This window comes from Chenopodium album, chromosome 5 (assembly GCF_948465745.1).
Source record: "Chenopodium album chromosome 5, dcCheAlbu1.1, whole genome shotgun sequence".
NCBI lineage: Eukaryota > Viridiplantae > Streptophyta > Magnoliopsida > Caryophyllales > Amaranthaceae > Chenopodium > Chenopodium album.
In genome coordinates this window covers 57,986,377-58,008,946 of record NC_137838.1, presented here as the reverse complement: position 1 = coordinate 58,008,946, position 22,570 = coordinate 57,986,377, and the positions used below count along the sequence as shown (strand labels likewise).

Here is a 22,570-nt window from a genome sequence, read left to right as displayed (position 1 = left end):
AAGGGGTGCAACACGAGGACTTCCCAGGAGGTTACCCAGCCTAGTACTACTCTCGCCCAAGCACGCTTAACTGCGGAGTTATGATGGGATCCGGTGCATTAATGCTGGTATGATCGCACCCATTTACTTATTGCGCTATTTAGTATTTATACCCTTTCCAGCCCCTGATTTCCTTCGAAATGCCGTAACTTTGTACCTGATCGTCCGAATTAAACATTTGTTTTTTCAAATTGTTTTTTTTTGAGATCTACGCGTCCCAAACCATTTCCCATCTCAAAATAACCGAAAACAAATAAAAATTACGAATTCGGCAGAAAAGGGGTGCAACAAGAGGACTTCCCAGGAGGTCACCCATCCTAGTACTACTCTCGCCCAGGCACGCTTAACTGCGGAGGTCTGATGGGATCCGGTGCATTAGTGCTGGTATGATCGCACCCATTTATTTATTGTGCTATTTTGTATTTATACCCTTTCCAGCCTCTGATTTCCTTCGAAATGCCGTAACTTTGTGCCCGATCGTCCGAATTAAACATTTTTTGTTTCAAATTGGTTTTTTTTTCGAGATCTACGCGTTCCAAACCATTTCTCATCTCAAAATAACCGAAAACAAATAAAAATTACGAATTCGGCAAAAAAGGGGTGCAACAAGAGGACTTCCCAGGAGGTCACCCATCCTAGTACTACTCTCGCCCAAGCACGCTTAACTGCGGAGTTCTGATGGGATCTGGTGCATTAAAGCTGGTATAATCGCACCCATTTACTTATTGCGCTATTTTGTATTTATACCCTTTCCAGCCCCTGATTTCCTTCGAAATCCCGTAACTTTGTAGCCGATCGTCCGAATTAAACATTTTTTTTTTCAAATTGGTTTTTTTTTTTAGATCTACGCGTCCCAAACCCTTTCCCATCTAAAAATAACCGAAAACAAATAAAAATTACGAATTCGGCAAAAAAGGGGTGCAACACGAGGACTTCTAAGGAGGTCACCCATCCTAGTACTACGCTCGCCCAAGCACGCTAAACTGCGGAGTTCTGATGGGATCCAGTGCATTAGTGCTGGTATGATCGCACCCATTTACTTATTGCGCTATTTTGTATTTATACCCTTTCCAGCCCCTGATTTCCTTCGAAATGCCGTAACTTTGTACCCGATCGTCCGAATTAAACATTTTTTTTTTCAAATTGTTTTTTTTTTTGAAATCTACGCGTTCCAAACCATTTCCCATCACAAAATAACCGAAACCAAATAAAAATTACGAATTCGGTAGAAAAGGGGTGCAACACGAGGACTTCCCAGGAGGTCACCCATCCTAGTACTACTCTCGCCCAAGCACGCTTCACTGCGGAGTCTGATGGGATCCGGTGCATTAGTGCTGGTATGATCGCACCCATTTACTTATTGCGCTATTTTGTATTTATACCCTTTCCAGCCCCTGATTTCCTTCGAGATGCCGTACCTTTGTGCCAGATCGTCCGAATCAAACATTTTTTTTTTCAAATTGGTTTTTTTTTTAGATCTACGCGTCTCAAACAATTTCCCATCTCAAAATAACCGAAAACAAATAAAAATTACGAATTCCGCAGAAAAGGGGTGCAACACGAGGACTTCCCAGGAGGTCACCCAGCCTAGTACTACTCTCGCCCAAGCACGCTTAACTGCGGAGTTATGATGGGATCCGGTGCATTAATGCTGGTATGATCGCACCCATTTACTTATTGCGCTATTTTGTATTTATACCCTTTCCAGCCCCTGATTTCCTTCGAGATGCCGTAACTTTGTGCCAGATCGTCCGAATCAAACATTTTTTTTTTTCAAATTGGTTTTTTTTTTTCGATCTACGTGTCTCAAACAATTTCCCATCTCAAAATAACCGAAAACAAATAAAAATTACGAATTCCGCAGAAAAGGGGTGCAACACGAGGACTTCCCAGGAGGTCACCCAGCCTAGTACTACTCTCGCCCAAGCACGCTTAACTGCGGAGTTATGATGGGATCCGGTGCATTAATGCTGGTATGATCGCACCCATTTACTTATTGCGCTATTTTGTATTTATACCCTTTCCAGCCCCTGATTTCCTTCGAAATGCCGTAACTTTGTACCCGATCGTCCGAATTAAACATTATTTTTTTCAAATTGTTTTTTTTTTAGATCTACGCGTCCCAAACCATTTCCCATCTCAAAATAACCGAAAACAAATAAAAATTACGAATTCGGTAGAAAAGGGGTGCAACACAAGACTTCCCAGGAGGTCACCCATCCTAGTACTACTCTCGCCCAGGCACGCTTAACTGCGGAGTTCTGATGGGATCCGGTGCATTAGTGCTGGTATGATCGCACCCATTTACTTATTGTGCTATTTTGTATTTATACCCTTTCCAGCCTCTGATTTCCTTCGAAATGCCGTAACTTTGTGCCCGATCGTCCGAATTAAACATTTTTTGTTTCAAATTGGTTTTTTTTTTCGAGATCTACGCGTTCCAAACCATTTCTCATCTCAAAATAACCGAAAACAAATAAAAATTACGAATTCGGCAAAAAAGGGGTGCAACAAGAGGACTTCCCAGGAGGTCACCCATCCTAGTACTACTCTCGCCCAAGCACGCTTAACTGCGGAGTTCTGATGGGATCTGGTGCATTAAAACTGGTATAATCGCACCCATTTACTTATTGCGCTATTTTGTATTTATACCCTTTCCAGCCCCTGATTTCCTTCGAAATCCCGTAACTTTGTAGCCGATCGTCCGAATTAAACATTTTTTTTTTCAAATTGTTTTTTTTTTTTGAGATCTACGCATCCCAAACCATTTCCCATCTCAAAATATCCAAAAACAAATAAAAATTACGAATTCGGCAGAAAACGGGTGCAACACGAGGACTTCCCAAGAGGTCACCCATCCTAGTACTACTCTCGCCCAAGCCTGCTTAACTGCGGAGTTCTGATGGAATCCGGTGCATTAGTGCTGGTATGATCGCACCCATTTACTTATTGTGCTATTTTGTATTTATATCCTTTCCAGCTCCTGATTTCCTTCGAAATGCCGTAACTTTGTGCCCGATCGTCCGAATTAAACATTTTTTTTTCAAATTGGTTTTTTTTTTTAGATCTACGCGTCCCAAACCCTTTCCCATCTCAAAATAACCGAAAACAAATAAAAATTACGAATTCGGCAAAAAAGGGGTGCAACACGAGGACTTCTAAGGAGGTCACCCATCCTAGTACTACTCTCGCCCAAGCACGCGTCACTGCGGAGTTTTGATGGGATCCGGTGCATTAGTGCTGGTATGATCGCACCCATTTACTTAATGTGCTATTTTGTATTTATACCCTTTCCAGCCCCTGATTTCCTTCGAAATGCCGTAACTTTGTGCCCGATCGTCCGAATTAAACATTTTTTTTTCAAATTGGTTTTTTTTTTTAGATCTACGCGTCCCAAACCATTTCCCATCTCAAAATAACCGAAAACAAATAAAAATTACGAATTCGGCAGAAAAGGGGTGCAACACGAGGACTTCCCAGGAGGTCACCCATCCTAGTACTACTCTCGCCCAAGCACGCTTAACTGATGAGTTCTGATGGGATCCGGTGCATTAGTGCTGGTATGATCGCACCCACTTACTTATTGTGCTATTTTGTATTTATACCCTTTCTAGCCCCTGATTTCCTTCGAAATGCCGTAACTTTGTGCCCGATCGTCCGAATCAAACATTTTTTTTTCAAATTGGTTTTTTTTTTAGATCTAAGCGTCCCAAACCATTTCCCATCTCAAAATAACCGACAACAAATAAAAATTACGAATTCAGCAGAAAAAGGGTGCAACACGAGGACTTCCGAGGAGGTCACCCATCCTAGTACTACTCTCGCCCAAGCACGCTTAACTGCTGAGTTCTGATGGGATCCGGTGCATTAGTGCTGGTATGATCGCACCCATTTACGTATTGCGCTATTTTGTATTTATACCCTTTTCAGCCTCTGATTTCCTTCGAAATGCCGTAACTTTGTACCCGATCGTCCGAATTAAACATTTTTTTTTTCAAATTGTTTTTTTTTTGAGATCTACGCATCCCAAACCATTTCCCATCTCAAAATATATACGAAAACAAATAAAAATTACGAATTCGGCAGAAAAGGGGTGCAACACGAGGACTTCCCAGGAGGTCACCCATCCTAGTACTACTCTCGCCCAAGCACGCTTAACTGCGGAGTTCTGATGGGATCCGGTGCAATAGTGCTGGTATGATCCATCCATTTACTTATTGCGCTATTTTGTATTTATACCCTTTCCAGCCCCTGATTTCCTTCGAAATGCCGTAACTTTGTACCCGATCGTCTGAATTAAACATTGTTTTTTTTCAAATTGTTTTTTTTTTTTGAGATCTACGCGTTCCAAACCATTTCCCATCTCAAAATAACCGAAAACAAATAAAAATTACGAATTCGGCAGAAAAGGGGTGCAACACGAGGACTTCCCAGGAGGTCACCCATCCTAGTACTACTCTCGCCCAAGCACGCTTAACTGCGGAGTTCTGATGGGATCCGGTGCTTTAGTGCTGGTATGATCGCACCCATTTACGTATTGCGCTATTTTGTATTTATACCCTTTCCAGCCTCTGATTTCTTACGAAATGCCGTAACTTTGTACCCGATCGTCCGAATTAAACATTTTTTTTTTCAAATTGTTTTTTTTTTAGATCTACGCATCCCAAACCAATTCCCATCTCAAAATATATACGAAAACAAATAAAAATTACGAATTCGGCAGAAAAGAGGTGCAACACGAGGACTTCCCAGGAGGTCACCCATCCTAGTACTACTCTCGCCCAAGCACGCTTAACTGCGGAGTTCTGATGGGATCCGGTGCATTAGTGCTGGTATGATCACACCCATTTACTTATTGCGCTATTTTGTATTTATACCCTTTCCAGCCTCTGATTTCCTTCGAAATGCCGTAACTTTGTGCCCGATCGTCCGAATTAAACATTTTTTTTTTCAAATTGGTTTTTTTTTCGAGATCTACGCGTCCCAAACCATTTCTCATCTCAAAATAACCGAAAACAAATAAAAATTACGAATTCGGCAGAAAAGGGGTGCAACACGAGGACTTCCCAGTAGATCACCCATCCTAGTACTACTCTCGCCCAAGAACGCTTAACTGCGGAGTTCTGATGGGATCCGGTGCAATAGTGCTGGTATGATCGCACCCATTTACTTATTGCGCTATTTTGTATTTATACCCTTTCCAGCCCCTGATTTCCTTCGAAATGCCGTAACTTTGTACCCGTACGTCTGAATTAAACATTTTTTTTTTCAAATTGTTTTTTTTTTGAGATCTACGCGTTTCAAACCATTTCCCATCTCAAAATAACCGAAAACAAATAAAAATTACGAATTCGGCAGAAAAGGGGTGCAACACGAGGACTTCCCAGGAGGTCACCCATCCTAACACTACTCTCGCCCAAGCACGCTTAACTGATGAGTTCTGATGGGATCCGGTGCATTAGTGCTGGTATGATCGCACTCATTTACTTATTGCGCTATTTTGTATTTATACCCTTTCCAGCCCCTGATTTCCTTCGAAATGCCGTAACTTTGTCCCCGATCGTCTGAATTAAACATTTTTTTTTCAAATTGTTTTTTTTTTTGAGATCTACGCGTCCCAAACCATTTTCCATCTCAAAATATCCGAAAACAAATAAAAATTACGAATTCGGCAGAAAAGGGGTGCAACACGAGGACTTCCCAGGAGGTCACCTATCCTATTACTACTCTCGCCCAAGCACGCTTAACTGCGGAGTTCTGATGGAATCCGGTGCATTAGTGCTGGTATGATTGCACCCATTTCCTTATTGTGCTATTTTGTATTTATACCCTTTCCAGCCCCTGATTTCCTTCGAAATGCCGTAACTTTGTGCCCGATCGTCCAAATTAAACATTTTTTTTTTCAAATTGGTTTTTTTTTTTAGATCTACGCGTCCCAAACCATTTCCCATCACAAAATAACCGAAAACAAATAAAAATTACGAATTCAGCAGAAAAGGGGTGCAACACGAGGACTTCCCAGGAGGTCACCCATCCTAGTACTACTCTCGCCCAAGCACGCTTTACTGCTGAGTTCTGATAGGATCCGGTGCATTAGTGTTGGTATGATCGCACCCATTTACTTATTGCGCTATTTTGTATTTATACTCTTTCCAGCCCCTGATTTCCTTCGAAATGCCGTAACTTTGTACCCGATCGTCCTAATTAAACATTTTTTTTTTCAAATTGTTTTTTTTTTGAGATCTACACGTCCCAAACCATTTCCCATCTCAAAATAACCGAAAACAAATAAAAATTACGAATTCGGCAAAAAAAGGGTGCAACACGAGGACTTCCCAGGAGGTCACCCATCCTAGTACTGCTCTCGCCCAAGAACGCTTAACTGCAAAGTTCTGATGGGATCCGGTGCATTAGTGCTGGTATGATCGCACCCATTTACTTATTGCGCTATTTTGTATTTATACCCTTTCCACCCTCTGATTTCCTTCGAAATACCGTAACTTTGTGCCCGATCGTCCGAATTAAACATTTTTTTTTCAAATTGGTTTTTTTTTCGAGATCTACGCGTCCCAAACCATTTCCTATTTCAAAATAACCGAAAACAAATAAAAATTACGAATTCGGCAGAAAAGGGGTGCAACACGAGGACTTTCAGGAGGTCACCCATCCTAGTACTATTCTCGCCCAAGCACGCTTAACTGCGGAGTTCTGATAGGATCCGGTGCATTAGTGCTGGTATGATCGCACCCATTTACTTATTGCGCTATTTTGTATTTATACCCTTTCTAGCCTCTGATTTCCTTCGAATTGCCGTAACTTTGTGCCCGATCGTCCGAATTAAACATTTTTTTTTCAAATTGGTTTTTTTTTTCGAGATCTACGCGTCCCAAACCATTTTCCATCTCAAAATAACCAAAAACAAATAAAAATTATGAATTCGGCAAAAAAGGAGTGCAACACGAGGACTTCCCAGGAGGTCACCCGTCCTAGTACTACTCTCGCCCAAGAACGCTTAACTGCGGAGTTCTGATGGGATCCGGTGCATTAGTGCTGGTATGATCGCACCCATTTACTTATTGCGCTATTTTGTATTTATACCCTTTCCAGCCTCTAATTTCCTTTGAAATGCCGTAACTTTGTGCACGATCGTCCGAATTAAACATTTTTTTTTCTAATTTTTTTTTTTTTTGAGATCTACGCGTCCCAAACCATTTGCCATCTCAATATATCCGAAAACAAATAAAAATTACGAATTCGGCAGAAAAGGAGTGCAACACGAGGACTTCCCAGGAGGTCACCCATCCTAGTACTACTCTCGCCCAAGCCTGCTTAACTGCGGAGTTCTGATGGAATCCGGTGCATTAGTGCTGGTATGATCGCACCCATTTACTTATTGCGCTATTTTGTATTTATACCCTTTCCAGCCCCTGAATTCCTTCGAGATGCTGTAACTTTGTGCCCGATCGTCCGAATCAAGCATTTTTTTTTTCAAATTGGTTTTTTTTTATCTACGCGTCCCAAACCATTTCCCATCTCAAAATAATCAAAAACAAAAAAAAATTACGAATTCAGCAGAAAAGGGGTGCAACACGAGGACTTCCCAGGAGGTCACCCATCCTAGTACTACTCTTGCCAAAGCACGCTTAACTGCAGAGTTCTAATGGGATACGGTGCATTAGTGCTGGTATGATCGCACCCATTTACTTATTGCGCTATTTTGTATTTATACCCTTTCCAGCCCCTGATTTCCTTCGAAATGTCGTAACTTTGTACCCGATCTTCCGAATAAAATATTTTTTTTTTTTGAGATCTACGCGTCCCAAACGATTTCCCATCTCAAAATAACCGAAAACAAATAAAAATTACTAATTCGGCAGAAAAGGGGTGCAACACGAGGACTTTCCAGGAGGTCACCCATCCTAGTACTACTCTCGCCCAGGCACGCTTAACTGCGGAGTTCTGATGGGATCCGGTGCATTAGTGCTGGTATGATCGCACCCATTTACTTATTGCGCTATTTTGTATTTATACCCTTTCCAGCCTCTGATTTCCTTCGAAATGCCGTAACTTTGTGCCCGATCGTCCGAATTAAACATTTTTTTTTTCAAATTGGTTTTTTTTTTTCGAGATCTACGCGTCCCAAACTATTTCCCATCTTAAAATAACCGAAAACAAATAAAAATTACGAATTCGGCAGAAAAAAGGGTGCAACACGAGGACTTCCCAGGAGATCACCCATCATAGTACTACTCTCGCCAAAGCACGCTTTACTGCGGAGTTCTGATGGGATCCGTTGCATTAGTGCTAGTATGATCGCACCCATTTACTTATTTCGCTATTTTGTACTTATACCCTTTCCAGCCTCTGATTTCCTTCGAAATGCCGTAACTTTGTGCCCGATCGTCCGAATTAAACATTTTTTTTTCAAATTGTTTTTTTTTTCGAGATCTACGCGTCCCAAACCATTTTCCATCTCAAAATAACCAAAAACAAATAAAAATTATGAATTCGGCAAAAAAGGAGTGCAACACGAGGACTTCCCAGGAGGTCACCCGTCCTAGTACTACTCTCGCCCAAGAACGCTTAACTGCGGAGTTCTGATCGGATCCGGTGCATTAGTGCTGGTATGATCGCACCCATTTACTTATTGCGCTATTTTGTATTTATACCCTTTCCAGCCTCTAATTTCCTTTGAAATGCCGTAACTTTGTGCTCGATCGTCCGAATTAAACATTTTTTTTTCTAATTTTTTTTTTTTGAGATCTACGCGTCCCAAACCATTTGCCATCTCAATATATCCGAAAACAAATAAAAATTACGAATTCGGTAGAAAAGGAGTGCAACACGAGGACTTCCCAGGAGGTCACCCATCCTAGTACTACTCTCGCCCAAGCCTGCTTAACTGCGGAGTTCTAATGGGATATGGTGCATTAGTGCTGGTATGATCGCACCCATTTACTTATTGCGCTATTTTGTATTTATACCCTTTCCAGCCCCTGATTTCCTTCGAAATGCCGTAACTTTGTACCCGATCGTCCGAATAAAATATTTTTTTTTTTCAAATTGTTTTTTTTTTTTGAGATCTACGCGTCCCAAACGAATTCCCATCTCAAAATAACCGAAAACAAATAAAAATTACGAATTCGGCAGAAAAGGGGTGCAACACGAGGACTTTCCAGGAGGTCACCCATCCTAGTACTACTCTCGCCCAGGCACGCTTAACTGCGGAGTTCTGATGGGATCCGGTGCATTAGTGCTGGTATGATCGCACCCATTTACTTATTGCGCTATTTTGTATTTATACCCTTTCCAGCCTCTGATTTCCTTCGAAATGCCGTAACTTTGTGCCCAATCGTCCGAATTAAACATTTTTTTTTCAAATTGTTTTTTTTTTTTTTGAGACCAACGCGTCCCAAACCATTTCCCATCTCAAAATATCCGAAAACAAATAAAAATTACGAATTCGGCAGAAAAGGGGTGCATCACGAGGACTTCCCAGGAGGTCTCCCATCCTAGTACTACTCTCGCCCAAGCCTGCTTAAATGCGGAGTTCTGATGGAATCCGGTGCATTAGTACTGGTATGATCGCACTCATTTACTTATTGCGCTATTTTGTATTTATACCCTTTCCAGGCTCTGATTTCCTTCGAAATACCGTAACTTTGTGCCCGATCGTCCGAATTAAACATTTTGTTTTTCAAATTGGTTTTTTTTTCGAGATCTACGCGTCCCAAACCATTTCCCATCTCAAAATAACCGAAAACAAATAAAAATTACGAATTCGGCAAAAAAGGGGTGCAACACGAGGACTGCCAAAGAGGTCACCCATCCTAGTACTACTCTCGCCCAAGCACGCTTAACTGCGGAGTTCTGATGGGATCCGGTGCATTAGTGCTGGTATGATCGCACCCATTTACTTAATGTGCTATTTTGTATTTATACCCTTTCCAACCTCTGATTTCCTTCTAAATGCCGTAACTTTGTGCCCGATCGTCCGAATTAAACATTTTTTTTTTCAAATTGGTTTTTTTTTCGAGATCTACGCGTCCCAAACCATTTCCCATCTCAAAATAACCGAAAACAAATAAAAATTACGAATTCGGCAAAAAAGGGGTGCAACACGAGGACTTCCCAGGAGGTCACCCATCCTAGTACTACTCTCGCTCAAGCATGCTTAACTGCGGAGTTCAGATGGGATCCGGTGCATTAGTGCTGGTATGATCGCACCCATTTACTTATTGCGCTATTTTGTATTTATACCCTTTCCAGCCTCTGATTTCCTTCGAAATGCCGTAACTTTGTGCCCGATCGTCCGAATTAATTATTTTTTTTTTCAAATTGGTTTTTTTTTCGAGATCTACGCGTCCCAAACTATTTCCCATCTCAAAATAACCGAAAACAAATAAAAATTACGAATTCGGCAGAAAAGGGGTGCAACACGAGGACTTCCCAGGAGGTCACCCATCCTAGTACTACTCTCGTCCAAGAACGCTTAACTGCGGAGTTCTGATGGGATCCGGTGCATTAGAGCTGGTATGATCGCACCCATTTGCTTATTGCGCTATTTTGTATTTATACCCTTTCCAGCCTCTGATTTCCTTCGAAATGCCGTAACTTTGTGCCCGATCGTCCGAATTAAACATTTTTTTTTTTCAAATTGGTTTTTTTTTCGAGATTTACGCGTCCCAAACCATTTCCCATCTCAAAATAACCGAAAACAAATAAAAATTACGAATTCGGCAAAAAAGGGGTGCAACACGAGGACTTCCCAGGAGGTCACCCATCCTAGTACTACTCTCACCCAAGAACGCTTAACTGCGGAGTTCTGATGGGATCCGGTGCATTAGTGCTGGTATGATCGCACCCATTTACTTATTGCGCTATTTTGTATTTATACCCTTTCCAGCCTCTGATTTCCTTCGAAATGCCGTAACTTTGTGCCCGATCGTCCGAATAAAACATTTTTTTTTTAATTGGTTTTTTTTTCGAGATCTACGCGTCCCAAACCATTTCCCATCTCAAAATAACCAAAAACAAATAAAAATTATGAATTCGGCAAAAAAGGAGTGCAACTCGAGGACTTCCCAGGTGGTCACCCGTCCTAGTACTACTCTCGCCCAAGATTGCTTAACTGCGGAGTTCTGATGGGATCCGGTGCATTAGTGCTGGTATGATCGCACCCATTTACTTATTGCGCTATTTTGTATTTATACCCTTTCCAGCCTCTAATTTCCTTTGAAATGCCGTAACTTTGTGCTCGATCGTCCGAATTAAACATTTTTTTTTCTAATTGTTTTTTTTTTTTGAGATCTACGCGTCCCAAACAATTTCCCATCTCAATTTATCCGAAAACAAATAAAAATTACGAATTCGGCAGAAAAGGAGTGCAACACGAGGACTTCCCAGGAGGTCACCCATCCTAGTACTACTCTCGCCCAAGCCTGCTTAACTGCGGAGTTCTGATGGAATCCGGTGCATTAGTGCTGGTATGATCGCACCCATTTACTTATTGCGCTATTTTGTATTTATACCTTTTCCAGCCCCTGATTTCCTTCGAGATGCCGTAACTTTGTGCCCGATCGTCCGAATCAAGCATTTTTTTTTTCAAATTGGTTTTTTTTTCGAGATCTACGCGTCCCAAACTATTTCCCATCTCAAAATAACCGAAATCAAATAAAAATTACGAATTCGGCAGAAAAGGGTTGCAACACGAGGACTTCCCAGGAGGTCACCCATCCTAGTACTACTCTCGCCCAAGAACGCTTAACTGCGGAGTTCTGATGGGATCCGGTGCATTAGTGCTGGTATGATCGCACCCATTTATTTATTGCGCTATTTTGTATTTATACCCTTTCCAGGCTCTGATTTCCTTCGAAATACCGTAACTTTGTGCCCGATCGTCCGAATTAAACATTTTTTTTTTCAAATTGGTTTTTTTTTCGAGATCTACGCGTCCCAAACCATTTCCCATCTCAAAATAACCGAAAACAAATATAAATTACGAATGCGGCAAAAAAGGGGTGCAACACGAGGACTGCTCAGGAGGTCACCTATCCTAGTACTACTCTCGCCCAAGCACGCTTAACTGCGGAGTTCTGATGGGATCCGGTGCATTAGTGCTGGTATGATCGCACCCATTTACTTATTGCGCTATTTTGTATTTATACCCTTTCCAGCCTCTGATTTCCTTCTAAATGCCGTAACTTTGCGCCCGATCGTCCGAATTAAACATTTTTTTTTCAAATTGGTTTTTTTTTCGAGATCTACGCGTCCCAAACCATTTCTCATCTCAAAAACACCGAAAACAAATAAAAATTACGAATTCGGCAAAAAAGGGGTGCAACACGAAGACTTCCCAGGAGGTCACCCATCCTAGTACTACTCTCGCCAAAGCACGCTTAACTGCAGAGTTCAGATGGGATCCGGTGCATTAGTGCTGGTATGATCGCACCCATTTACTTATTGCGCTATTTTATATTTATACCCTTTCCAGCCTCTGATTTCCTTCGAAATGCCGTAACTTTGTGCCCTATCGTCCGAATTAATTATTTTTTTTTTCAAATTGGTTTTTTTTTCGAGATCTACGCGTCCCAAACTATTTCCCATCTCAAAATAACCGAAAACAAATAAAAATTACGAATTCGGCAGAAAAGGGGTGCAACACGAGGACTTCCCAGGAGGTCACCCATCCTAGTACTACTCTCGTCCAAGAACGCTTAACTGCGGAGTTCTGATGGGATTCGGTGCATTAGAGCTGGTATGATCGCACCCATTTACTTATTGCGCTATTTTTTATTTATACCCTTTCCAGCCTCTGATTTCCTTCGAAATGCCGTAACTTTGTGCCCGATCGTCCGAATTAAACATTTTTTTTTTCAAATTGGTTTTTTTTTCGAGATCTACGCGTCCCAAACCATTTCCCATCTCAAAATAACCGAAAACAAATAAAAATTACGAATTCGGCAAAAAAGGGGTGCAACACGAGGACTTCCCAGGAGGTCACCCTTCCTAGTACTATTCTCACCCAAGAACGCTTAACTGCGGAGTTCTGATAGGATCCGGTGCATTAGTGCTGGTATGATCGCACCCATTTACTTATTGCGCTATTTTGTATTTATACCCTTTCCAGCCTCTGATTTCCTTCGAAATGCCGTAACTTTGTGGCCGATCGTCCAAATTAAACATTTTTTTTTCAGATTGGTTTTTTTTTCGAGATCTACGCGTCCCAAACCATTTCCCATCTCAAAATAACCAAAAACAAATAAAAATTATGAATTCGGCAAAAAAGGAGTGCAACACGAGGACTTCCCAGGTGGTCACCCGTCCTAGTACTACTCTCGCCCAAGATTTCTTAACTGCGGAGTTCTGATGGGATCCGGTGCATTAGTGCTGGTATGATCGCACCCATTTACTTATTGCGCTATTTTGTATTTATACCCTTTCCAGCCTCTGATTTCCTTCGAAATGCCGTAACTTTGTGCCCGATCGTCCGAATTAAACATTTTTTTTTCAAATTGTTTTTTTTTTTTAGATCTACGCGTCCCAAACCATTTCCCATCTCAATTTATCCGAAAACAAATAAAAATTACGAATTCGGCAGAAAAGGGGTGCAACACGAGGACTTCCTAGGGGGTCACCCATCCTAGTACTACTCTCGCCCAAGCCTGCTTAACTGCGGAGTTCTAATGGAATCCGGTGCATTAGTGCTGGTATGATCGCACCCATTTACTTATTGCGCTATTTTGTATTTATACCCTTTCCAGCCCCTGATTTCCTTCGAGATGCCGTAACTTTGTGCCCGATCGTCCGAATCAAGCATTTTTTTTTTCAAATTGGTTTTTTTTTATCTACGCGTCCCAAACCATTTCCCATCTCAAAATAACCGAAAACAAATAAAAATTACGAATTCAGCAGAAAAGGGGTGCAACACGAGGACTTCCCAGGAGGTCACCCATCCTAGAACTACTCTCGCCCAGGCACGCTTAACTGCGGAGTTCTGATGGGATCCGGTGCATTAGTGCTGGTATGATCGTTCCCATTTACTTATTGCGCTATTTTGTAACTTTGTGCCCGATCGTCCAAATTAATTAATTTTTTTTCAAATTGGTTTTTTTTTCGAGATCTACGCGTCCCAAACTATTTCCCATCTCAAAATAACCGAAAACAAATAAAAATTACGAATTCGGCAGAAAAGGGTTGCAACACGAGGACTTCCCAGGAGGTCACCCATCCTAGTACTACTCTCGCCCAAGAACGCTTAACTGCGGAGTTCTGATGGGATCCGGTGCATTAGTGCTGGTATGATCGCACCCATTTATTTATTGCGCTATTTTGTATTTATACCCTTTCCAGGCTCTGATTTCCTTCGAAATACCGTAACTTTGTGCCCGATCGTCCGAATTAAACATTTTTTTTTTTCAAATTGGTTTTTTTTTCGAGATCTACGCGTCCCAAACCATTTCCCATCTCAAAATAACCGAAAACAAATATAAATTACGAATGCGGCAAAAAAGGGGTGCAACACGAGGACTGCTCAGGAGGTCACCCATCCTAGTACTACTCTCGCCCAAGCACGCTTAACTGCGGAGTTCTGATGGGATCCGGTGCATTAGTGCTGGTATGATCGCACCCATTTACTTATTGCGCTATTTTGTATTTATACCCTTTCAAGCCTCTGATTTCCTTCTAAATGCCGTAACTTTGCGCCCGATCGTCCGAATTAAACATTTTTTTTTCAAATTGGTTTTTTTTTCGAGATCTACGCGTCCCAAACCATTTCCCATCTCAAAATAACCGAAAACAAATAAAAATTACGAATTCGGCAAAAAAGGGGTGCAACACGAAGACTTCCCAGGAGGTCACCCATCCTAGTACTACTCTCGCCAAAGCACGCTTAACTGCAGAGTTCAGATGGGATCCGGTGCATTAGTGCTGGTATTATCGCACCCATTTACTTATTGCGCTATTTTGTATTTATACCCTTTCCAGCCTCTGATTTCCTTCGAAATGCCGTAACTTTGTGCCCGATCGTCCGAATTAATTATTTTTTTTTTCAAATTGGTTTTTTTTTCGAGATCTACGCGTCCCAAACTATTTCCCATCTCAAAATAACCGAAAACAAATAAAAATTACGAATTCGGCAGAAAAGGGGTGCAACACGAGGACTTCCCAGGAGGTCACCCATCCTAGTACTACTCTCGTCCAAGAACGCTTAACTGCGGAGTTCTGATGGGATCCGGTGCATTAGAGCTGGTATGATCGCACCCATTTACTTATTGCGCTATTTTTTATTTATACCCTTTCCAGCCTCTGATTTCCTTCGAAATGCCGTAACTTTGTGCCCGATCGTCCGAATTAAACATTTTTTTTTTCAAATTGGTTTTTTTTTCGAGATCTACGCGTCCCAAACCATTTCCCATCTCAAAATAACCGAAAACAAATAAAAATTACGAATTCGGCAAAAAAGGGGTGCAACACGAGGACTTCCCAGGAGGTCACCCATCCTAGTACTATTCTCACCCAAGAACGCTTAACTGCGGAGTTCTGATAGGATCCGGTGCATTAGTGCTGGTATGATCGCACCCATTTACTTATTGCGCTATTTTGTATTTATACCCTTTCCAGCCTCTGATTTCCTTCGAAATGCCGTAACTTTGTGGCCGATCGTCCGAATTAAACATTTTTTTTTCAAATTGGTTTTTTTTTCGAGATCTACGCGTCCCAAACCATTTCCCATCTCAAAATAACCGAAAACAAATAAAAATTACGAATTCGGCAAAAAAGGGGTGCAACACGAAGACTTCCCAGGAGGTCACCCATCCTAGTACTACTCTCGCCAAAGCACGCTTAACTGCGGAGTTCAGATGGGATCCGGTGCATTAGTGCTGGTATGATCGCACCCATTTACTTATTGCGCTATTTTGTATTTATACCCTTTCAAGCCTCTGATTTCCTTCGAAATGCCGTAACTTTGTGCCCGATCGTCCGAATTAATTATTTTTTTTTTCAAATTGGTTTTTTTTTCGAGATCTACGCGTCCCAAACTATTTCCCATCTCAAAATAACCGAAAACAAATAAAAATTACGAATTCGGCAGAAAAGGGGTGCAACACGAGGACTTCCCAGGAGGTCACCCATCGTAGTACTACTCTCGTCCAAGAACGCTTAACTGCAGAGTTCTGATGGGATCCGGTGCATTAGTGCTGGTATGATCGCACCCATTTACTTATTGCGCTATTTTGTATTTATACCCTTTCCAGCCTCTGATTTCCTTCGAAATGCCGTAACTTTGTGGCCGATCGTCCGAATTAAACATTTTTTTTTCAAATTGTTTTTTTTTTTTAGATCTACGCGTCCCAAACCATTTCCCATCTCAATTTATCCGAAAACAAATAAAAATTACGAATTCGGCAGAAAAGGGGTGCAACACGAGGACTTCCTAGGGGGTCACCCATCCTAATGGAATCCGGTGCATTAGTGCTGGTATGATCGCACCCATTTACTTATTGCGCTATTTTGTATTTATACCCTTTCCAGCCCCTGATTTCCTTCGAGATGCCGTAACTTTGTGCCCGATCGTCCGAATCAAGCATTTTTTTTTTCAAATTGGTTTTTTTTTATCTACGCCTCCCAAACCATTTCCCATCTCAAAATAACCGAAAACAAATAAAAATTACGAATTCGGCAAAAAAGGGGTGCAACACGAGGACTGCCAAAGAGGTCACCCATCCTAGTACTACTCTCGCCCAAGCACGCTTAACTGCGGAGTTCTGATGGGATCCGGTGCATTAGTGCTGGTATGATCGCACCCATTTACTTAATGTGCTATTTTGTATTTATACCCTTTCCAACCTCTGATTTCCTTCTAAATGCCGTAACTTTGTGCCCGATCGTCCGAATTAAACATTTTTTTTTTCAAATTGGTTTTATTTTCGAGATCTACGCGTCCCAAACCATTTCCCATCTCAAAATAACCGAAAACAAATAAAAATTACGAATTCGGCAAAAAAGGGGTGCAACACGAGGACTTCCCAGGAGGTCACCCATCCTAGTACTACTCTCACCCAAGAACGCTTAACTGCGGAGTTCTGATGGGATCCGGTGCATTAGTGCTGGTATGATCTCCCCATTTACTTATTGCGCTATTTTGTATTTATACCCTTTCCAGCCTCTGATTTCCTTCGAAATGCCGTAACTTTGTGCCCGATCGTTCGAATTAAATATTTTTTTTTCAAATTGGTTTTTTTTTCGAGATCTACGCGTCCCAAACCATTTCCCATCTCAAAATAACCAAAAACAAATAAAAATTACGAATTCGGCAGAAAAGGGGTGCAACACGAGGACTTCCAAGGGGGTCACCCATCCTAGTACTACTCTCGCCCAAGCCTGCTTAACTGCGGAGTTCTAATGGAATCCGGTGCATTAGTGGTGGTATGATCGCACCCATTTACTTATTGAGCTATTTTGTATTTATACCCTTTCCAGCCCCTGATTTCCTTCGAGATGCCGTAACTTTGTGCCCGATCGTCCGAATCAAGCATTTTTTTTTTCAAATTGGTTTTTTTTTATCTACGCGTTCCAAACCATTTCCCATCTCAAAATAACCGAAAACAAATAAAAATTACGAATTCAGCAGAAAAGGGGTGCAACACGAGGACTTCCCAGGAGGTCACCCATCCTAGTTTTACTCTTGCCCAAGAACGTTAAACTGCGGAGTTCTGATGGGATCCGGTGCATTAGTGCTGGTATGATCGCACCCATTTACTTATTGCGCTATTTTGTATTTATACCCTTTCCAGCCTCTGATTTCCTTCGAAATGTCGTAACTTTGTGCCCGATCGTCCGAATTAAACATTTTTTTTTCAAATTGTTTTTTTTTTGAGATCTACGCGTCCCAAACCATTTCCCATCTCAAAATATCCAAAAACAAATAAAAATTACGAATTCGGCAGAAAAGGGGTGCATCACGAGGACTTCCCAGGAGGTCACCCATCCTAGTACTACTCTCGCCCAAGCCTGCTTAACTGCGGAGTTCTGATGGAATCCGGTGCATTAGTACTGGTATGATCGCACCCATTTACTTATTGCGCTATTTTGTATTTATACCCTTTCCAGGCTCTGATTTCCTTCGAAATACCGTAACTTTGTGCCCAATCGTCCGAATTAAACATTTTTTTTTTCAAATTGGTTTTTTTTTTTAGATCTACGCGTCCCAAACCATTTCCCATCTCAAAATATCCGAAAACAAATAAAAATTACGAATTCGGCAGAAAAGGGGTGCAACACGAGGACTTCCCAGGAGGTCACCCATCCTAGTACTACTCTCGCCCAAGCCTGCTTAACAGCGGAGTTCTGATGGAATCCAGTGCATTAGTGCTGGTATGATCGCTCCCATTTACTTATTGTGTTATTTTGTATTTATACCCTTTCCAGCCCCTGATTTCCTTCGAAATGCCGTAACTTTGTACCCGATCGTCCGAATAAAATATTTTTTTTTTCAAATTGTTTTTTTTTTTGAGATCTATGCGTCCCAAACCATTTCCCATCTCAAAATAACCGAAAACAAATAAAAATTACGAATTCGGAAAAAAAGGGGTGCAACACGAGGACTTCCAAAGAGGTCACCCATCCTAGTACTACTCTCGCCCAAGCATGCTTAACTGCGGAGTTCAGATGGGATCCGGTGCATTAGTGTTGGTATGATCGCACCCATTTACTTATTGCGCTATTTTATATTTATACCTTTTCCAGCCTCTGATTTCCTTCTAAATGCCGTAACTTTGTGCCCGATTGTCCGAATTAAACATTTTTTTTTTAAATTGGTTTTTTTTTCGAGATCTTAGCGTCCCAAACCATTTCCCATCTTAAAATAACCGAAAACAAATAAAAATTACGAATTCGGCAAAAAAGGGGTGCAACACGAGGACTTCCCAGGAGGTCACCCATTCTAGTACTACTCTCGCCCAAGAACGCTTAACTGCGGAGTTCTAATGGGATCCGGTGCATTAGTGCTGGTATGATCGCACCCATTTACTTATTGCGCTATTTTGTATTTATACCCTTTCCAGCCTCTGAATTCCTTCGAAATGCCGTAACTTTGTGCCCGATCGTCCGAATTAAACATTTTTTTTTCAAATTGGTTTTTTTTTCGAGATCTACGCGTCCCAAACCATTTCCCATCTCAAAATAACCGAAAACAAATAAAAGTTACGAATTCGGCAAAAAAGGGATGCAACACGAGGACTTCCCGGGAGGTCACCCATCCTAGTACCACTCTCGCCCAAGGACGCTTAACTGCGGAGTTCTGATGGGATCCGGTGCATTAGTGCTGGTAGGATCACACCCATTTACTTATTGCGCTATTTTGTATTTAAACCCTTTCCAGCCTCTGATTTCCTTCGAAATGCCGTAACTTTGTGCCCGATCGTCCGAATTAAACGTTTTTTTTTTCAAATTGGTTTTTTTTTCGAGATCTACGCGTCTCAAACCATTTCCCATCTCAAAATAACCGAAAACAAATAAAAATTTCGAATTCGGCAAAAAAGGGATGCAACACGAGGACTTCCCAGGAGGTCACCCATCCTAGTACTACTCTCGCCCAAGCACGCTTAACTGCGGAGTTCTGATGGGATCCGGTGCATTAGTGCTGTTATGATCGCACCCATTTACTTATTGCGCTATTTTGTATTTATACCCTTTCCAGGCTCTGATTTCCTTCGAAATGCCGTAACTTTGTGCCCGATCGTCCGAATTAAAAAAAAAAATTTCAGATTTGTTTTTTTTTTCAAGATCTACACGTCCCAAATCATTTCCCATCTCAAAATAACCGAAAACAAATAAAAATTACGAATTCGGCAAAAAAGGGGTGCAACACGAGGACTTCTTAGGAGGTCACCCATCCTAGTACTACTCTCGCCCAAGCACGCTTAACTGCGGAGTTCTGATGGGATCCGGTGCATTAGTGCTAGTATGATCGCACCCATTTACTTATTGCGCTATTTTGTATTTATACCCTTTCAAGGCTCTGATTTCCTTCGAAATGCCGTAACTTTGTGCCCGATCGTCCGAATTAAACATTTTTTTTTTCAAATTGGTTTTTTTTTCAAGATCTACGCGTCCCAAATCATTTCCCATCTCAAAATAACCGAAAACAAATAAAAATTACGAATTCGGCAAAATAGGGGAGCAACACGAGGACTTCCCAGGAGGTCATCCATCTTAGTACTACTCTCGCCCAAGAACGCTGAACTACGGAGTTCTGATGGGATCCGGTGCATTAGTACTGGTATGATCGCACACATTATTTATTGCGCTATTTTGTATTTATACCCTTTCCAACCTCTGATTTCCTTCGAAATACCGTAACTTTGTGCCCGATTGTCCGAATTAAACATTTTTTTTTTCAAATTGGTTTTTTTCGAGATCTACGCGTCCCAAACCATTTCCCATCTCAAAATAACCGAAAATAAATAAAAATTACGAATTCGGCAAAAAAGGGGTGCAACACGAGGACTTCCCAGGAGGTTACCAATCCTAGTACTACTCTCGCCCAAGCACGCTTAACTGCGGTGTTCTGATGGGATCCAGTGCATTAGTGCTGGTATGATCGCACCCATTTACTTATTGCGTTATTTTGTATTTATACCCTTACCAGCCTCTGATTTCCTTCGAAATGCCGTAACTTTGTGCCCGATCGTCCGAATTAAACATTTTTTTTTTCAAATTGGTTTTTTTTTCGAGATCTACGCGTCCCAAACCATTTCCCATCTCAAAATAACCGAAAACAAATAAAAGTTACGAATTCGGCAAAAAAGGGATGCAACACGAGGACTTCCCAGGAGGTCACCCATCCTAGTACCACTCTCGCCCAAGCACGCTTAACTGCGGAGTTCTGATGGGATCCGGTGCATTAGTGCTGGTATGATCACACCCATTTACTTATTGCGCTATTTTGTATTTAAACCCTTTCCAGCCTCTGATTTCCTTCGAAATGCCGTAACTTTGTGCCCGATCGTCCGAATTAAACGTTTTTTTTTTCAAATCGGTTTTTTTTTCGAGATCTACGCGTCTCAAACCATTTCCCATCTCAAAATAACCGAAAACAAATAAAAATTTCGAATTCGGCAAAAAAGGGATGCAACACGAGGACTTCCCAGGAGGTCACCCATCCTAGTACTACTCTCGCCCAAGCACGCTTAACTGCGGAGTTCTGATGGGATCCGGTGCATTAGTGCTGTTATGATCGCACCCATTTACTTATTGCGCTATTTTGTATTTATACCCTTTCCAGGCTCTGATTTCCTTCGAAATGCCGTAACTTTGTGCCCGATCGTCCGAATTAAAAAAATAATTTCAGATTTGTTTTTTTTTTCAAGATCTACACGTCCCAAATCATTTGCCATCTCAAAATAACCGAAAACAAATAAAAATTACGAATTCGGCAAAAAAGGGGTGCAACACGAGGACTTCCTAGGAGGTCACCCATCCTAGTACTACTCTCGCCCAAGCACGCTTAACTGCGGAGTTCTGATGGGATCCGGTGCATTAGTGCTAGTATGATCGCACCCATTTACTTATTGCGCTATTTTGTATTTATACCCTTTCAAGGCTCTGATTTCCTTCGAAATGCCGTAACTTTGTGCCCGATCGTCCGAATTAAACATTTTTTTTTTCAAATTGGTTTTTTTTTCAAGATCTACGCGTCCCAAATCATTTCCCATCTCAAAATAACCGAAAAAAAATAAAAATTACGAATTCGGCAAAAAAGGGGTGCAACACGAGGATTTCCCAGGAGGTCACCCATCCTAGTACTACTCTCGCCCAAGAACTCTTAACTGCGGAGTTCTGATTGGATCCGGTGCATTAGTGCTGGTATGATCGCACCCATTTAATTATTGCGTTATTTTGTATTTATACCCTTTCCAACTTCTAATTTCCTTCGAAATACTGTAACTTTGTGCCCGATTGTCCGAATTAAACATTTTTTTTTTCAAATTGGTTTTTTTTTCGAGATCTACGCGTCCCAAACCATTTCCCATCCCAAAATAACCGAAAACAAAAAAAAATTACGAATTCGGCAAAAAAGGGGTGCAACACGAGGACTTCCCAGGAGGTCACCAATCATAGTACTACTCTCGCCCAAGCACGCTTAACTGCGGAATTCTGATGGGATCCGGTGCATTAGTGCTGGTATGATCGCACCCATTTACTTATTGCGCTATTTTGTATTTATACCCTTTCCAGCCTCTGATTTCCTTCGAAATGCCGTAACTTTGTGCCTGATCGTCCGAATTAAACATTTTTTTTTCAAATTGGTTTTTTTTTTAGATCTACGCTTCCCAAACCATTTCCCATCTCAAAATAACCGAAAACAAATAAAAATTACGAATTTGGCAGAAAAGGGGTGCAACACGAGGACTTCCCAGGAGGTCACCCATCCTAGTACTACTCTCGCCCAAGAACGCTTAACTGCGGAGTTCTGATGGGATCCGGTGCATTAGTGCTGGTATGATCGCACCCATTTACTTATTGC

At 41.5% G+C, this 22,570-nt stretch overlaps 71 non-coding genes across 71 annotated transcripts; all 71 read right to left on the bottom strand.

The window, feature by feature from the left end:
- Window positions 1-2: 2 nt before the first annotated feature.
- LOC145633946 (5S ribosomal RNA) lies at window positions 3-121 on the bottom strand. Its single transcript, XR_014113240.1, has one exon. It is a non-coding gene; the product is annotated as a 5S ribosomal RNA (ribosomal RNA).
- A 197-nt stretch (window positions 122-318) lies between these two features.
- On the bottom strand, window positions 319-437 carry LOC145633867 (5S ribosomal RNA). The gene has a single exon (XR_014113165.1). It is a non-coding gene; the product is annotated as a 5S ribosomal RNA (ribosomal RNA).
- A 199-nt stretch (window positions 438-636) lies between these two features.
- On the bottom strand, window positions 637-755 carry LOC145634001 (5S ribosomal RNA). The gene has a single exon (XR_014113292.1). It is a non-coding gene; the product is annotated as a 5S ribosomal RNA (ribosomal RNA).
- A 199-nt stretch (window positions 756-954) lies between these two features.
- LOC145633970 (5S ribosomal RNA) lies at window positions 955-1,073 on the bottom strand. Its single transcript, XR_014113262.1, has one exon. It is a non-coding gene; the product is annotated as a 5S ribosomal RNA (ribosomal RNA).
- A 199-nt stretch (window positions 1,074-1,272) lies between these two features.
- LOC145633898 (5S ribosomal RNA) lies at window positions 1,273-1,390 on the bottom strand. Its single transcript, XR_014113195.1, has one exon. It is a non-coding gene; the product is annotated as a 5S ribosomal RNA (ribosomal RNA).
- A 198-nt stretch (window positions 1,391-1,588) lies between these two features.
- Window positions 1,589-1,707, bottom strand: LOC145633901 (5S ribosomal RNA). Its single transcript, XR_014113198.1, has one exon. It is a non-coding gene; the product is annotated as a 5S ribosomal RNA (ribosomal RNA).
- A 200-nt stretch (window positions 1,708-1,907) lies between these two features.
- Window positions 1,908-2,026, bottom strand: LOC145633900 (5S ribosomal RNA). The gene has a single exon (XR_014113197.1). It is a non-coding gene; the product is annotated as a 5S ribosomal RNA (ribosomal RNA).
- A 197-nt stretch (window positions 2,027-2,223) lies between these two features.
- LOC145633705 (5S ribosomal RNA) lies at window positions 2,224-2,341 on the bottom strand. The gene has a single exon (XR_014113010.1). It is a non-coding gene; the product is annotated as a 5S ribosomal RNA (ribosomal RNA).
- A 200-nt stretch (window positions 2,342-2,541) lies between these two features.
- On the bottom strand, window positions 2,542-2,660 carry LOC145634030 (5S ribosomal RNA). The gene has a single exon (XR_014113320.1). It is a non-coding gene; the product is annotated as a 5S ribosomal RNA (ribosomal RNA).
- A 200-nt stretch (window positions 2,661-2,860) lies between these two features.
- On the bottom strand, window positions 2,861-2,979 carry LOC145633961 (5S ribosomal RNA). Its single transcript, XR_014113254.1, has one exon. It is a non-coding gene; the product is annotated as a 5S ribosomal RNA (ribosomal RNA).
- Window positions 2,980-3,177: 198 nt separating this feature from the next.
- Window positions 3,178-3,296, bottom strand: LOC145634010 (5S ribosomal RNA). The gene has a single exon (XR_014113301.1). It is a non-coding gene; the product is annotated as a 5S ribosomal RNA (ribosomal RNA).
- Window positions 3,297-3,494: 198 nt separating this feature from the next.
- On the bottom strand, window positions 3,495-3,613 carry LOC145633877 (5S ribosomal RNA). The gene has a single exon (XR_014113174.1). It is a non-coding gene; the product is annotated as a 5S ribosomal RNA (ribosomal RNA).
- Window positions 3,614-3,810: 197 nt separating this feature from the next.
- Window positions 3,811-3,929, bottom strand: LOC145633828 (5S ribosomal RNA). Its single transcript, XR_014113127.1, has one exon. It is a non-coding gene; the product is annotated as a 5S ribosomal RNA (ribosomal RNA).
- Window positions 3,930-4,129: 200 nt separating this feature from the next.
- On the bottom strand, window positions 4,130-4,247 carry LOC145633991 (5S ribosomal RNA). The gene has a single exon (XR_014113283.1). It is a non-coding gene; the product is annotated as a 5S ribosomal RNA (ribosomal RNA).
- Window positions 4,248-4,448: 201 nt separating this feature from the next.
- LOC145633258 (5S ribosomal RNA) lies at window positions 4,449-4,567 on the bottom strand. The gene has a single exon (XR_014112595.1). It is a non-coding gene; the product is annotated as a 5S ribosomal RNA (ribosomal RNA).
- A 199-nt stretch (window positions 4,568-4,766) lies between these two features.
- LOC145633683 (5S ribosomal RNA) lies at window positions 4,767-4,885 on the bottom strand. Its single transcript, XR_014112988.1, has one exon. It is a non-coding gene; the product is annotated as a 5S ribosomal RNA (ribosomal RNA).
- Window positions 4,886-5,084: 199 nt separating this feature from the next.
- On the bottom strand, window positions 5,085-5,203 carry LOC145633913 (5S ribosomal RNA). Its single transcript, XR_014113209.1, has one exon. It is a non-coding gene; the product is annotated as a 5S ribosomal RNA (ribosomal RNA).
- A 198-nt stretch (window positions 5,204-5,401) lies between these two features.
- LOC145634053 (5S ribosomal RNA) lies at window positions 5,402-5,520 on the bottom strand. Its single transcript, XR_014113343.1, has one exon. It is a non-coding gene; the product is annotated as a 5S ribosomal RNA (ribosomal RNA).
- Window positions 5,521-5,718: 198 nt separating this feature from the next.
- On the bottom strand, window positions 5,719-5,837 carry LOC145633940 (5S ribosomal RNA). The gene has a single exon (XR_014113235.1). It is a non-coding gene; the product is annotated as a 5S ribosomal RNA (ribosomal RNA).
- A 199-nt stretch (window positions 5,838-6,036) lies between these two features.
- On the bottom strand, window positions 6,037-6,155 carry LOC145634012 (5S ribosomal RNA). Its single transcript, XR_014113303.1, has one exon. It is a non-coding gene; the product is annotated as a 5S ribosomal RNA (ribosomal RNA).
- A 198-nt stretch (window positions 6,156-6,353) lies between these two features.
- LOC145633950 (5S ribosomal RNA) lies at window positions 6,354-6,472 on the bottom strand. Its single transcript, XR_014113244.1, has one exon. It is a non-coding gene; the product is annotated as a 5S ribosomal RNA (ribosomal RNA).
- Window positions 6,473-6,670: 198 nt separating this feature from the next.
- On the bottom strand, window positions 6,671-6,788 carry LOC145633947 (5S ribosomal RNA). The gene has a single exon (XR_014113241.1). It is a non-coding gene; the product is annotated as a 5S ribosomal RNA (ribosomal RNA).
- Window positions 6,789-6,987: 199 nt separating this feature from the next.
- On the bottom strand, window positions 6,988-7,106 carry LOC145633819 (5S ribosomal RNA). The gene has a single exon (XR_014113119.1). It is a non-coding gene; the product is annotated as a 5S ribosomal RNA (ribosomal RNA).
- A 198-nt stretch (window positions 7,107-7,304) lies between these two features.
- LOC145633922 (5S ribosomal RNA) lies at window positions 7,305-7,423 on the bottom strand. Its single transcript, XR_014113217.1, has one exon. It is a non-coding gene; the product is annotated as a 5S ribosomal RNA (ribosomal RNA).
- A 195-nt stretch (window positions 7,424-7,618) lies between these two features.
- On the bottom strand, window positions 7,619-7,737 carry LOC145634048 (5S ribosomal RNA). The gene has a single exon (XR_014113338.1). It is a non-coding gene; the product is annotated as a 5S ribosomal RNA (ribosomal RNA).
- A 183-nt stretch (window positions 7,738-7,920) lies between these two features.
- Window positions 7,921-8,039, bottom strand: LOC145633725 (5S ribosomal RNA). Its single transcript, XR_014113030.1, has one exon. It is a non-coding gene; the product is annotated as a 5S ribosomal RNA (ribosomal RNA).
- A 202-nt stretch (window positions 8,040-8,241) lies between these two features.
- On the bottom strand, window positions 8,242-8,360 carry LOC145634005 (5S ribosomal RNA). Its single transcript, XR_014113296.1, has one exon. It is a non-coding gene; the product is annotated as a 5S ribosomal RNA (ribosomal RNA).
- Window positions 8,361-8,558: 198 nt separating this feature from the next.
- Window positions 8,559-8,677, bottom strand: LOC145633948 (5S ribosomal RNA). The gene has a single exon (XR_014113242.1). It is a non-coding gene; the product is annotated as a 5S ribosomal RNA (ribosomal RNA).
- Window positions 8,678-8,873: 196 nt separating this feature from the next.
- On the bottom strand, window positions 8,874-8,992 carry LOC145634047 (5S ribosomal RNA). The gene has a single exon (XR_014113337.1). It is a non-coding gene; the product is annotated as a 5S ribosomal RNA (ribosomal RNA).
- Window positions 8,993-9,193: 201 nt separating this feature from the next.
- Window positions 9,194-9,312, bottom strand: LOC145633724 (5S ribosomal RNA). The gene has a single exon (XR_014113029.1). It is a non-coding gene; the product is annotated as a 5S ribosomal RNA (ribosomal RNA).
- A 201-nt stretch (window positions 9,313-9,513) lies between these two features.
- On the bottom strand, window positions 9,514-9,632 carry LOC145634066 (5S ribosomal RNA). The gene has a single exon (XR_014113355.1). It is a non-coding gene; the product is annotated as a 5S ribosomal RNA (ribosomal RNA).
- A 199-nt stretch (window positions 9,633-9,831) lies between these two features.
- On the bottom strand, window positions 9,832-9,950 carry LOC145633826 (5S ribosomal RNA). The gene has a single exon (XR_014113125.1). It is a non-coding gene; the product is annotated as a 5S ribosomal RNA (ribosomal RNA).
- A 199-nt stretch (window positions 9,951-10,149) lies between these two features.
- LOC145633833 (5S ribosomal RNA) lies at window positions 10,150-10,268 on the bottom strand. Its single transcript, XR_014113132.1, has one exon. It is a non-coding gene; the product is annotated as a 5S ribosomal RNA (ribosomal RNA).
- Window positions 10,269-10,467: 199 nt separating this feature from the next.
- Window positions 10,468-10,586, bottom strand: LOC145633880 (5S ribosomal RNA). The gene has a single exon (XR_014113177.1). It is a non-coding gene; the product is annotated as a 5S ribosomal RNA (ribosomal RNA).
- Window positions 10,587-10,786: 200 nt separating this feature from the next.
- LOC145633804 (5S ribosomal RNA) lies at window positions 10,787-10,905 on the bottom strand. The gene has a single exon (XR_014113105.1). It is a non-coding gene; the product is annotated as a 5S ribosomal RNA (ribosomal RNA).
- Window positions 10,906-11,102: 197 nt separating this feature from the next.
- On the bottom strand, window positions 11,103-11,221 carry LOC145634044 (5S ribosomal RNA). The gene has a single exon (XR_014113334.1). It is a non-coding gene; the product is annotated as a 5S ribosomal RNA (ribosomal RNA).
- Window positions 11,222-11,420: 199 nt separating this feature from the next.
- Window positions 11,421-11,539, bottom strand: LOC145633921 (5S ribosomal RNA). The gene has a single exon (XR_014113216.1). It is a non-coding gene; the product is annotated as a 5S ribosomal RNA (ribosomal RNA).
- Window positions 11,540-11,738: 199 nt separating this feature from the next.
- LOC145633793 (5S ribosomal RNA) lies at window positions 11,739-11,857 on the bottom strand. Its single transcript, XR_014113094.1, has one exon. It is a non-coding gene; the product is annotated as a 5S ribosomal RNA (ribosomal RNA).
- Window positions 11,858-12,056: 199 nt separating this feature from the next.
- On the bottom strand, window positions 12,057-12,175 carry LOC145633868 (5S ribosomal RNA). The gene has a single exon (XR_014113166.1). It is a non-coding gene; the product is annotated as a 5S ribosomal RNA (ribosomal RNA).
- A 198-nt stretch (window positions 12,176-12,373) lies between these two features.
- LOC145633928 (5S ribosomal RNA) lies at window positions 12,374-12,492 on the bottom strand. The gene has a single exon (XR_014113223.1). It is a non-coding gene; the product is annotated as a 5S ribosomal RNA (ribosomal RNA).
- Window positions 12,493-12,691: 199 nt separating this feature from the next.
- On the bottom strand, window positions 12,692-12,810 carry LOC145633990 (5S ribosomal RNA). Its single transcript, XR_014113282.1, has one exon. It is a non-coding gene; the product is annotated as a 5S ribosomal RNA (ribosomal RNA).
- A 199-nt stretch (window positions 12,811-13,009) lies between these two features.
- On the bottom strand, window positions 13,010-13,128 carry LOC145634009 (5S ribosomal RNA). Its single transcript, XR_014113300.1, has one exon. It is a non-coding gene; the product is annotated as a 5S ribosomal RNA (ribosomal RNA).
- A 198-nt stretch (window positions 13,129-13,326) lies between these two features.
- Window positions 13,327-13,445, bottom strand: LOC145633995 (5S ribosomal RNA). Its single transcript, XR_014113287.1, has one exon. It is a non-coding gene; the product is annotated as a 5S ribosomal RNA (ribosomal RNA).
- A 198-nt stretch (window positions 13,446-13,643) lies between these two features.
- LOC145633983 (5S ribosomal RNA) lies at window positions 13,644-13,762 on the bottom strand. Its single transcript, XR_014113275.1, has one exon. It is a non-coding gene; the product is annotated as a 5S ribosomal RNA (ribosomal RNA).
- Window positions 13,763-13,957: 195 nt separating this feature from the next.
- On the bottom strand, window positions 13,958-14,076 carry LOC145633958 (5S ribosomal RNA). The gene has a single exon (XR_014113251.1). It is a non-coding gene; the product is annotated as a 5S ribosomal RNA (ribosomal RNA).
- A 156-nt stretch (window positions 14,077-14,232) lies between these two features.
- On the bottom strand, window positions 14,233-14,351 carry LOC145633792 (5S ribosomal RNA). Its single transcript, XR_014113093.1, has one exon. It is a non-coding gene; the product is annotated as a 5S ribosomal RNA (ribosomal RNA).
- Window positions 14,352-14,551: 200 nt separating this feature from the next.
- Window positions 14,552-14,670, bottom strand: LOC145633749 (5S ribosomal RNA). Its single transcript, XR_014113051.1, has one exon. It is a non-coding gene; the product is annotated as a 5S ribosomal RNA (ribosomal RNA).
- A 198-nt stretch (window positions 14,671-14,868) lies between these two features.
- On the bottom strand, window positions 14,869-14,987 carry LOC145633963 (5S ribosomal RNA). The gene has a single exon (XR_014113256.1). It is a non-coding gene; the product is annotated as a 5S ribosomal RNA (ribosomal RNA).
- Window positions 14,988-15,186: 199 nt separating this feature from the next.
- Window positions 15,187-15,305, bottom strand: LOC145633879 (5S ribosomal RNA). Its single transcript, XR_014113176.1, has one exon. It is a non-coding gene; the product is annotated as a 5S ribosomal RNA (ribosomal RNA).
- Window positions 15,306-15,504: 199 nt separating this feature from the next.
- Window positions 15,505-15,623, bottom strand: LOC145633949 (5S ribosomal RNA). The gene has a single exon (XR_014113243.1). It is a non-coding gene; the product is annotated as a 5S ribosomal RNA (ribosomal RNA).
- Window positions 15,624-15,821: 198 nt separating this feature from the next.
- LOC145633830 (5S ribosomal RNA) lies at window positions 15,822-15,940 on the bottom strand. Its single transcript, XR_014113129.1, has one exon. It is a non-coding gene; the product is annotated as a 5S ribosomal RNA (ribosomal RNA).
- Window positions 15,941-16,139: 199 nt separating this feature from the next.
- LOC145633893 (5S ribosomal RNA) lies at window positions 16,140-16,258 on the bottom strand. The gene has a single exon (XR_014113190.1). It is a non-coding gene; the product is annotated as a 5S ribosomal RNA (ribosomal RNA).
- A 472-nt stretch (window positions 16,259-16,730) lies between these two features.
- On the bottom strand, window positions 16,731-16,849 carry LOC145633823 (5S ribosomal RNA). The gene has a single exon (XR_014113123.1). It is a non-coding gene; the product is annotated as a 5S ribosomal RNA (ribosomal RNA).
- Window positions 16,850-17,048: 199 nt separating this feature from the next.
- LOC145634043 (5S ribosomal RNA) lies at window positions 17,049-17,167 on the bottom strand. The gene has a single exon (XR_014113333.1). It is a non-coding gene; the product is annotated as a 5S ribosomal RNA (ribosomal RNA).
- A 197-nt stretch (window positions 17,168-17,364) lies between these two features.
- On the bottom strand, window positions 17,365-17,483 carry LOC145634061 (5S ribosomal RNA). Its single transcript, XR_014113350.1, has one exon. It is a non-coding gene; the product is annotated as a 5S ribosomal RNA (ribosomal RNA).
- A 195-nt stretch (window positions 17,484-17,678) lies between these two features.
- LOC145634067 (5S ribosomal RNA) lies at window positions 17,679-17,797 on the bottom strand. Its single transcript, XR_014113356.1, has one exon. It is a non-coding gene; the product is annotated as a 5S ribosomal RNA (ribosomal RNA).
- Window positions 17,798-17,994: 197 nt separating this feature from the next.
- LOC145634014 (5S ribosomal RNA) lies at window positions 17,995-18,113 on the bottom strand. Its single transcript, XR_014113305.1, has one exon. It is a non-coding gene; the product is annotated as a 5S ribosomal RNA (ribosomal RNA).
- A 199-nt stretch (window positions 18,114-18,312) lies between these two features.
- LOC145634042 (5S ribosomal RNA) lies at window positions 18,313-18,431 on the bottom strand. The gene has a single exon (XR_014113332.1). It is a non-coding gene; the product is annotated as a 5S ribosomal RNA (ribosomal RNA).
- Window positions 18,432-18,630: 199 nt separating this feature from the next.
- On the bottom strand, window positions 18,631-18,749 carry LOC145633943 (5S ribosomal RNA). The gene has a single exon (XR_014113238.1). It is a non-coding gene; the product is annotated as a 5S ribosomal RNA (ribosomal RNA).
- A 198-nt stretch (window positions 18,750-18,947) lies between these two features.
- On the bottom strand, window positions 18,948-19,066 carry LOC145633787 (5S ribosomal RNA). The gene has a single exon (XR_014113088.1). It is a non-coding gene; the product is annotated as a 5S ribosomal RNA (ribosomal RNA).
- A 198-nt stretch (window positions 19,067-19,264) lies between these two features.
- On the bottom strand, window positions 19,265-19,383 carry LOC145633994 (5S ribosomal RNA). The gene has a single exon (XR_014113286.1). It is a non-coding gene; the product is annotated as a 5S ribosomal RNA (ribosomal RNA).
- A 199-nt stretch (window positions 19,384-19,582) lies between these two features.
- Window positions 19,583-19,701, bottom strand: LOC145633790 (5S ribosomal RNA). Its single transcript, XR_014113091.1, has one exon. It is a non-coding gene; the product is annotated as a 5S ribosomal RNA (ribosomal RNA).
- A 199-nt stretch (window positions 19,702-19,900) lies between these two features.
- LOC145633769 (5S ribosomal RNA) lies at window positions 19,901-20,019 on the bottom strand. Its single transcript, XR_014113071.1, has one exon. It is a non-coding gene; the product is annotated as a 5S ribosomal RNA (ribosomal RNA).
- Window positions 20,020-20,218: 199 nt separating this feature from the next.
- Window positions 20,219-20,337, bottom strand: LOC145634024 (5S ribosomal RNA). Its single transcript, XR_014113315.1, has one exon. It is a non-coding gene; the product is annotated as a 5S ribosomal RNA (ribosomal RNA).
- Window positions 20,338-20,533: 196 nt separating this feature from the next.
- Window positions 20,534-20,652, bottom strand: LOC145634007 (5S ribosomal RNA). The gene has a single exon (XR_014113298.1). It is a non-coding gene; the product is annotated as a 5S ribosomal RNA (ribosomal RNA).
- A 199-nt stretch (window positions 20,653-20,851) lies between these two features.
- Window positions 20,852-20,970, bottom strand: LOC145633764 (5S ribosomal RNA). Its single transcript, XR_014113066.1, has one exon. It is a non-coding gene; the product is annotated as a 5S ribosomal RNA (ribosomal RNA).
- A 199-nt stretch (window positions 20,971-21,169) lies between these two features.
- Window positions 21,170-21,288, bottom strand: LOC145633788 (5S ribosomal RNA). The gene has a single exon (XR_014113089.1). It is a non-coding gene; the product is annotated as a 5S ribosomal RNA (ribosomal RNA).
- Window positions 21,289-21,486: 198 nt separating this feature from the next.
- Window positions 21,487-21,605, bottom strand: LOC145633736 (5S ribosomal RNA). The gene has a single exon (XR_014113039.1). It is a non-coding gene; the product is annotated as a 5S ribosomal RNA (ribosomal RNA).
- A 199-nt stretch (window positions 21,606-21,804) lies between these two features.
- On the bottom strand, window positions 21,805-21,923 carry LOC145633866 (5S ribosomal RNA). The gene has a single exon (XR_014113164.1). It is a non-coding gene; the product is annotated as a 5S ribosomal RNA (ribosomal RNA).
- A 199-nt stretch (window positions 21,924-22,122) lies between these two features.
- On the bottom strand, window positions 22,123-22,241 carry LOC145633895 (5S ribosomal RNA). The gene has a single exon (XR_014113192.1). It is a non-coding gene; the product is annotated as a 5S ribosomal RNA (ribosomal RNA).
- A 197-nt stretch (window positions 22,242-22,438) lies between these two features.
- On the bottom strand, window positions 22,439-22,557 carry LOC145633700 (5S ribosomal RNA). Its single transcript, XR_014113005.1, has one exon. It is a non-coding gene; the product is annotated as a 5S ribosomal RNA (ribosomal RNA).
- Between the last annotated feature and the right edge of the window lie 13 nt (window positions 22,558-22,570).